Source organism: Colobus angolensis, unplaced genomic scaffold (assembly GCF_000951035.1).
Source record: "Colobus angolensis palliatus isolate OR3802 unplaced genomic scaffold, Cang.pa_1.0 Scaffold145, whole genome shotgun sequence".
Classification (NCBI taxonomy): Eukaryota; Metazoa; Chordata; class Mammalia; order Primates; family Cercopithecidae; genus Colobus; species Colobus angolensis.
The window spans coordinates 817,972-827,020 of record NW_012114544.1 but is presented as its reverse complement, the minus strand read 5'-3'; positions in this window follow the sequence as shown (position 1 = coordinate 827,020).

Genomic DNA, 9,049 nt, shown 5'->3' with positions numbered 1-9,049 from the left:
ACACACATATATAGACACACACTGTGAAGTGGTTAAATCTAGCTAATTAACAAATGCATTACCTCACATAGTTATCATTTTTATGGTGAGAACACTTAACATTCATTCTCTTTATATTTTTTAAGAATAAATGTATTGTCATTAACTTTAGTCACCTTGTTATACAATAAGGGAAGCTGGGCTGAGTGAAAGAGGGAAGATGCATGGTTGGAGTTCCTTGTCAGAATGTATTATTATTATTATTATTTTTTTGAGACGGAGTCTCGCTCTGTCACCCGGGCTGGAGTGCAGTGGCTGGATCTCAGCTCACTGCAAGCTCTGCCTCCTGGGTTTATGCCATTCTCCTGCCTCAGCCTCCCGAGTAGCTGGGACTACAAGCGCCCGCCACCTCGCCCGGCTAGTTTTTTTTTGTATTTTTTTAGTAGAGACGGGGTTTCACCGTGTTAGCCAGGATGGTCTCGATCTCCTGACCTCGTGATCCGCCCGTCTCGGCCTCCCAAAGTGCTGGGATTACAGGCGTGAGCAACTGCGCCCGGCCCAGAATGTATTATTAAAGTCATGTAAAAATTCTATTAAAATACAATCTTTAAAATAAGGAACATGCTGGTTTTGAATACTGGATTAAGAATGTACCATATATTTTGATCCAATTGTAGAGTTCTCAGGGTCAGTTTCTATTACCAAATACATCATAGAAGGTTAGCAAGGTATATTAAGGAGGATTGACTTCTTTTTAGCATCGATACGATAAGGATTCTGGGTGTTTTTCTCTTTGTAAAATTCTTATATGAGGATTGGTACTCCAACGGTGTCTTATTATGCCAGCTGTGTAAGTGGAGGGTGTACCACTGTATAAGGAAAATGAAAGATAAGAATGTTTTCAAGTATGTAAGTGGCACAAAAGTAACTTCATACGCACAACTACCATCTGTTTCTGGGCTCCGCTAATGAGAAAACTTGTTCAGTTACACATTGACTCAATCTGAAAATAATAAAAGCATGACTTCTATGAGTTAAAAGACGTGCCTCTATAGCCTGCCTTTCTCAACCTCTAGTTTCACTTGTTGAAAAACAAGGCAAACAAATAGACATGTGGCCACCCACATAGTTGTGTAAATTGGAAAAAAAACAAAAACAAAAAAAAACAACGTGAAAATAACGTGAGACAGAATGCCCGAAGTTTTCACTTAGTCATTCACACATGGACTTAATCACACTGGCAAATTCTCCCTCCCTCCCATATGAAGTTTATAGACCACTTTTCAAATTAAAAGTACCTTTTCTTCTTTCATGTTTTAAGAACTAGTGACTTAAGGAAAGGCTGGGAAGTGATTTGTAAGAAACTGTATCATCAACCAGAAATGTTTCTGCTTTTGTTAATTCACAGGAAATATGCCGATAATGTAGGTTGCCAACAATTTCTGAGGAGCTTCTTGGTAAGTGTGATAGTGTGTGTGAGTGTGTGTCTGGGAAATCCACGCACATGCAGAATCATTATTTAAGCTGAAGTTCTCTCTTGAGCTGGAAACGTTTAAACTCTATTATACAAATACGCTGCATTAGAGCAAGTCAATGTTCCAATGGGCTTTCACCTTCAGAGTTACTTCGAGGGCCCAACTGCTGTGCAGATGAATGGCTAGATGATCAAAAAGCACCTGATTGTGTTAACAATGAAGAATGACATAATTTTAAATCTACTTGAAAAATTCTCAGACAAGTCTGCTTTCTCATTTAAAATTGGAAGATAATCAGCTTTCTAGTGAGATTGGACTTTTCCTTTCCTGATGCCCTGTACAGTTGAAGTCTATATGGAAAGTGTGAATCACTTTGCAGAACAATAACTGTATGGCTTTTTGCAGAAGGATCTCATAGGTTTACACGAACATAACTGGTCAAAAAAATCACATGAAAATCCCCATTAAATTCAGTAGATTACAGGCCAACAGACAACAATGTGGCCTGTTTAAGGTGTTCTTGTGAGTGCTCTGTGGGTGAGCTGTTCCTCACTTTCCATCCTTCCTAATTCCCTTGCTCATGCAGATCTGTTACATGAATCGCATTCTTCCTGTCGTGCTTTCTATTTGTAAGTGTTATATGGCAAAAGATGCCCTCCCGTCTTCTTCCAAAGCACTTTTATTGGACCACTTCTCTGTATTTGTCAATCAACCAATTTAGAGGTGGTTTAATATTTTCTGCAAAGAACAGGGTAGTATTTTAGAATTTGTGGGCCAGACAGTGTGTGTTGCAACTACTTAACTCTGTTTTTGTAGTGTAAAAGCAGCCATAGGCCTTACGTGAAAGAGTGAGGATGGCTGTGTTCTAAAAAAATCTTTATTTACTAAAACAGCTGCTGGGTGGATTTGGCCCTTGACCTATAGCTTGCTGACCCATGAACCACAAGACTGCTCAGATGGGGATAGAGAATTCCTCTGATTTGCTTTTAGACTTAGTGGGAGGACTACATAACCCAAACTTTGCATTGACTTAAACACAGACGCGTGCTCTTGTGCTTCCTAGCATAGTGGTGAACAGCACATACTTGGTGACGGTCAAACTGCAAGCTCTGTGGTCTTGGGAAAGTGACAAACTTTCAAATATTCATTTTCCTCATCTGTAAAATGGATTAATAGTAATTTACATGCTAAAAAGTTGTTATGAAATAAAGTGAGAAAATGTGTATGTTTAAAAAGTACAGTATAATTGTGTTACGTTTCAAGTTTTTATCCGGGAAGTGAGTTTTGGAGAGAGTGAATGAATATGATTCATACACATTTCTTCAAAGTTTTTGTAACAAAAGACACATCTGCTTGAACTTGTAATAACATTTTGTAACCTACTGTCTATTTACCATAAATGCCCTTTCATTCCTCCTTATATATTTAAATCATGGAAAGTGCATCATGTTTCTTTGGTATACTTGATACATCTTTCAAAACTTGCTTCAAGAATTGGTTTCCCAAGTTTGTGACCAGCCTGGCCAACATGGTGAAATGCCATCTCTATTAAAAAAAAAATACAAAAATTAGTTAGGTTTGGTGGGGTGTGCCTGTAATCCCAGCTACTAGGGAGGCTGAGACAGGAGAATCGCTTGAACCCAGGAGGCAGAGGCTGTAGTGAGCCAAGATCGCACCACTGCACTCTAGCCTGGGTAACAGAGTAAGACTCTGTCTCAAATTAAAAAAAACAAAATCGTTTCTTTGTGAAGTCTTTTATAACTTTGCAACTTCCTAGCACTCACAAGACAATCTGTGTAAATCTATCTAGCAGCACTTAATTTTATTATTTAATAACATTTTTATTAACAAATAATGTTATTTATTAACATTTTATTATTTTTCTTTGTTAATTCTTCTTTGTAAGGGCATTGTCAAGATATACATCATCTTATTTTTCCTAAAGTGGCAATGAATAAGATAACAAAGAATAGTTTAGTGTAAGACTTTAATTTTTAATTTGATTTCATCACTTGTAAATTATCTCCAGCAAATTGTATATCTTTTTGATGGCTCATGTTCTTCACTTAAAGCGAAGCTTAAGAGATTAGCTGCAAGAGCTCTAACAAAAACTGTATGATACAATACAATCTATATAAATGGCTTTAAGCAGTATATGACAGATAATAGTCTTTGGATAATTGTTATGTACCATTGATGTTGTTCGTTTTATTAACATTGTCTCAGTGTTTAAGGCAGTATGTGGTACATAAATAGTGCTTACTATACATTCTTCTATGAATGAAATTCACAAATTTAATAAATATGTTGTATTTGCTACCATTACAAAATACAAAGTAAAGACATAAAAGCTATTTTACTAATATTTAATTCTTTAGGTTTTCTTTTATGTTAGACAACCAACTTTAGAGATTGTATTTTCTGTGGTTGCTAGATTAAAAATATACTGAGACTTTGGAGGGAAAAAGTCAATAATTTCCTGCATGAACTCTAATTTACAACTGAAATTTTGTAATATTGCTCTGAAACTCATCTTTTCAAAAAATGTACCTTTATATACCTCTCCAAGTGTTCTTTGGTAGGCACAAAATTGAATTCTTAGAACGAGTAGAATTGTAAATTCCTTGTACTCTTTATTTCATCGTATTAATATTTTCTGCTGTCCACCAATTGGAAGATTTTGTTTAAATATTTACTAGTAATGTAAAGAAAAAACTAAATATATAGGAAAATTCTGGCCTAAATCATACTCACAATTTCCAAAGTTATAATCTTTAATTCATGATTTTGATATTTCTGATCAATATTTCTTTCACTGTATACGCAGCTGACTCTTGAACAACATGAGTTTGAACTTCACAGGTCTGCATATATACATATTTTTTCAATAAACATTAGAATTTTTTTGAAATTTTGCAACACTAAGAAGAAACCAACAAATCACATAGGCCAGAAATATTTTAAAAATTCGAAGAAAATTAGGTGTGTCATGAATGCATAAAATATAGGTAGATACTAATCTATGTTATTATGTACTACCATAAATATACACAAATCTATTTTAACAAGTTAAAATGTATCAAAACATATGCACTGTACATGACTCCATTCACAGTGGAGAGAAATAGAAACAAACATAAAAACAAAATATTAAATCATAATAACATAAAATTCACTGTAGTACATACTGTACTACTGTTGTACCTGTTACTATCGTGCTGAGCTCAGGTGTTGCAAATATCCATTTAACACACTGTAAGATGGTAACCATCTCTGCATGAGCAGTTCAATTCTCTAGCAAATTGTGTATCACAGGAAAAAGTGATCTCGAGGTTCTCATATAGTCTTCATCATGTGTAATGCAATAAACTTGAATAACACCATGAGATTCATCTGAAGTGCCCCTAGTGATGTTGGAAGTTCTCCCAAGAAGCAGAGATAACTCATGACATTAAAAAAAGTTGAATTGCTTGATACCTACCACAGATTGAAGTCTGTGGCTATGGTTACCAGCTATTTCAGGCAGGCAATTTGTCTTGTAAATAGAAGACATAAACTTACAGTGTCAATAAATACAGTATAGTACTGTAGTATAGTCTTCCATATGATTTTCCTAAAAACTTTTTCTCCAGCTTACTTTCTTGTAAATCTATAGTATATAATGTGTATAACATACAAAGTATGTGTTAATTGACTATGTTGTCAGTAAGGCTTCTAGTCAACAGAAGGCTACTAATGGGTAAGTTTTGGGGGAGTCGAAAGTTATATGCAGATGTTTGGTTGTATATGGGGCAGCATCCCTAAGTCCTCCCTTGTTCAAGGATTAACTGTGTTCATCAGAATCTTCTGCACAGCAAAGGAAGCAATTAATGAAATAAAAAAGCAATCCATGTATGGAGAAAAAATATTTGCAAGCCATATATCCGATAGTGTTAATACTTGTAATATATAAGCAATTCAACTCAATAGCAAAAAGTACAAAGCATACCAAAAAACACACAAAAAAACAAATAATCCAATTAAAAAATTGGCAAAATACTTGAACAGACATTTTTCCACAGAAGACATGCAAATGGCCAAGAAGTATATGAAACAGTGCTCAACATCACTAATCATCAGAGAAATGCATATTAAAACCACAATGAGTTATCACCTCACACTTGGCTATTATCAAAAAGATAGGGGGTAAGTGTTGAATAGGGTGTGGAGAAAAGGGAACTATTATACATTGTTGGTAAGAATGTAATTGATAGACCCATTATGGAAAACGATATGGAGGTTCCTCAAAAAATTACAAATAGAACTACCATATGATCAACAATAACTCTTCTAGGTGTATTCACCTAGAATAGATGCCTGCACACCTGTTTATTTCAACATTATTCACAATAGCCAGCTATGGAAACACCCAGGTGTTCATAAATGGAGGAACGGATAAAGAAATGATGGTATGTGTATATACAATGGAATATCATTCAGATCTAAAAAAGAGAAAGATTCTGTCATTTGCAACAATATGAATAAACCTGGAGGACATTATGCTTAGTGAAATAAACCAGGCACAGAAATATATATAGTACATGAACTTAATTATATGTAAAATCTAAAAATGTAAAATACCTACAGGGAGTAGAATGGTGGTTATCCATAACTGGGAGATGGAGGAAATGGAGAGATGTTGGTCAAAGGATATAAAATGCAGTTAAATAGTATGTCTAGAGGTCTAATATACAATATGATGACTACAGTTAATAATAATGTATACTGAAAATTTGCTAAGAGAATAGATTTCAGGTACTCTTACAATTTTAAAAAAGTGATTATGTGAGATGATAGAGTTATTAATTTGCTGAGTTGTAGTAATCATTTTATTACACATATATGTATATCAAAACACTATGTTTTACATCTTACATACAATAAGTAAAATAAGAGCAGTAGAACACAGCAATGTTAGAATATGTAGATGTAAATTTTTCTCAAGCTTTTCCCTCTTTTAATTTATTCAACTGAATTGGCTCAGCTCAAGATATGTCAGTTCCTATCATAAAAATTTATACATTTATAAAATAAATGCACTTTAATATTTCTAAATTTCTTTTCTTATTCTGATAGAATACTGTTTCTAGGATCACTTTGAAAATTGTGAAGTATACAAATCAATATTATTACTAATAATGATATTTCATCATTAAAATAAGAACAACAGCAAGGATGCAAAATCAAAACTTTAAGTGAAAAACCAGGATCTCTAAGCCTGAATGATTCCATGGACTTCATCTGTTCTATTTAAATAGTTTACTACATTATTACTTTGAAAAGTGTTTTAAATTACTATTAAAAGCTATGAATACAGCCGGGCACGGTGGCTCAAGCCTGTAATCCCAGCACTTTGGAAGGCCGAGACGGGTGGATCACGAGGTCAGGAGATCGAGACCATCCTGGCTAACATGGTGAAACTCCGTCTCTACTAAAAAATACAAAAAAGTAGCCGGGCGCGGTGGTGGGCGCCTGTAGTCCCAGCTACTCGGGAGGCTGAGGCAGGAGAATGGCGTAAACCTGGGGGGCGGAGCTTGCAGTGAGCTGAGATCCGGCCACTGCACTCCAGTCTGGGCGACAAAGCGAGACTCCGTCTCAAAAAAAAAAAAAAAGCTATGAATAAACTTTATTTTTTTTTCAACGAGCTTTATTTTTTAAATAGTAGTTTTAGGCTCACAACAAAATTGAGAGGAAAGTACAGAGATTTTCCAGATACCACCTCCCCGTAACATGGATAGCCTCCCCCATTATCAATTATCAATAGATGAACCTGCATTGACACATTCTTATCATCCAGAGCCCACAGTTTAAATTATGATGTTGTACATTCTATGGATTTAAACAAATGTATAATAACATATATCTACCATTATGAAATCATACAGGTAGTTTCACTGACTTCAAAATAATCTGTGTTCCACCTATTCATCCCTCCCTCCTCCCTGGCAACCACTGATCTTTTTATTGTCCCAATAATTTTACCTTTTCAAGAATGTCATATAGTTGGAATCGTACAGTATGTAGCCTTTGAGATTGACTTCTTTCACATAATAATACACAGTTGAGTTTCCTCATGTATTTTTATGGTTTGAGAGCTCATTTGTTTATAGCACTAAACGATATTCCATTTTCTGGATGTACCACAGTTTATTTATTCATTCACCTATTGAATAATAACATAATGGTTGAATCCAGCGTTTGGCAATTATGACTGAAACTGCCATAAACATCTATGTGTAGGTTTTAGTATAGACATAAACTTCCTCCTCCTTTCGGTAAATAACAGGGAGTGCACTTTTTGCATCATATGGTTAAGAGCATGTTGATTTTTGTTAAAAACTGATGATGACTTTTCATATGTGCTCTTGCTGTGGTTAAGATTGAGCTATCTATTCGAAAGGGGGTATTTGAAGTGTCTTTTAGCCATACTTTAGAGGTGAGTCAGTTAGTTTGAACGATACTTCTCTGTAATCATAGTACTCTGCAATTGATCTTCTGAGAAATTGCTCATTTTTACTTCCTTGCCTCAGTCTCAGTACAATTGGAGCATGCATTTTCTAGCCTTTAACTGCAAAACTAATCAATTAAGTTGGATTTTCACATTTGATGAAGGAAATAAATTAAGAAAGAAATATTATTGCAGTATAGTCCCAAATCAAAATGGTACAAATACAAATCTTATGTTTAGCTAGGTGTGGTTGCTCACTCCTCTAATCCCAGCATTTCAGGAGGCTGATGCATGAGGATCACTTGAGTACAGGAGTTCAAGGCCAGCTTGGACAATATAGTGAGACCGCCACCTCTACAAAAAAATTTAAAAAATAGCCATAGCTGGTGGTGCGCACCTGTAGTCCCGCCTACTCCATTGGTGTGAGGTGGTAAAATTGTTTGAGTCTGAGAGATTGGGGCTGTGGTAAGCTATGACATGGGCATAGCTCGATCCAGCCTGGGTGACAGAGTGATATCCTACCTCAAAATAATACATATGTATATGTGTGTGTGTGTGTGTGTGTGCAAGGCTGGTTGACTTAATAATATGCATTAAGTTGAAAGTTTTTTTTTTGACTGCTGCTTTAGGAAAAGTATAACGTGCTAAATTCAGCATATGTATTTTAAAACTCTCTCCTCGTGATGCAATTGTTTCACTGATAAGCCTTGATATAAGGATTTTCTTATAGTGCCAAACCAAATGGCTTGGATAATTTGACTGAACCACCAGACCCGGCTAGTGCCAGAAAAGCTCCCCAGAAGGAGGTGACTTACACTGTGCTTCACACATATGGGAGACTCCATCAATATTTGACAATTTGACTTGGGGGGCGGAGCAAGATGGCCGAATAGGAACAGCTCCAGTCTCCAACTCCCAGCGCGAAGGACACAGAAGACCGGTTATTTCTGCATTTTGAACTGAGGTACTGGGGTCATCTCACTAGTGAGTGCCGGACAATCGGTGCTGCTCAGCTGTTGCGGCCCGACCAGTGAGAGCTGAAACAGGGCGAGGCATCGCCTCACCTGGGAAGCGCAAGGGGGAAGGGAATCCCTTTTCCTAACCAGGG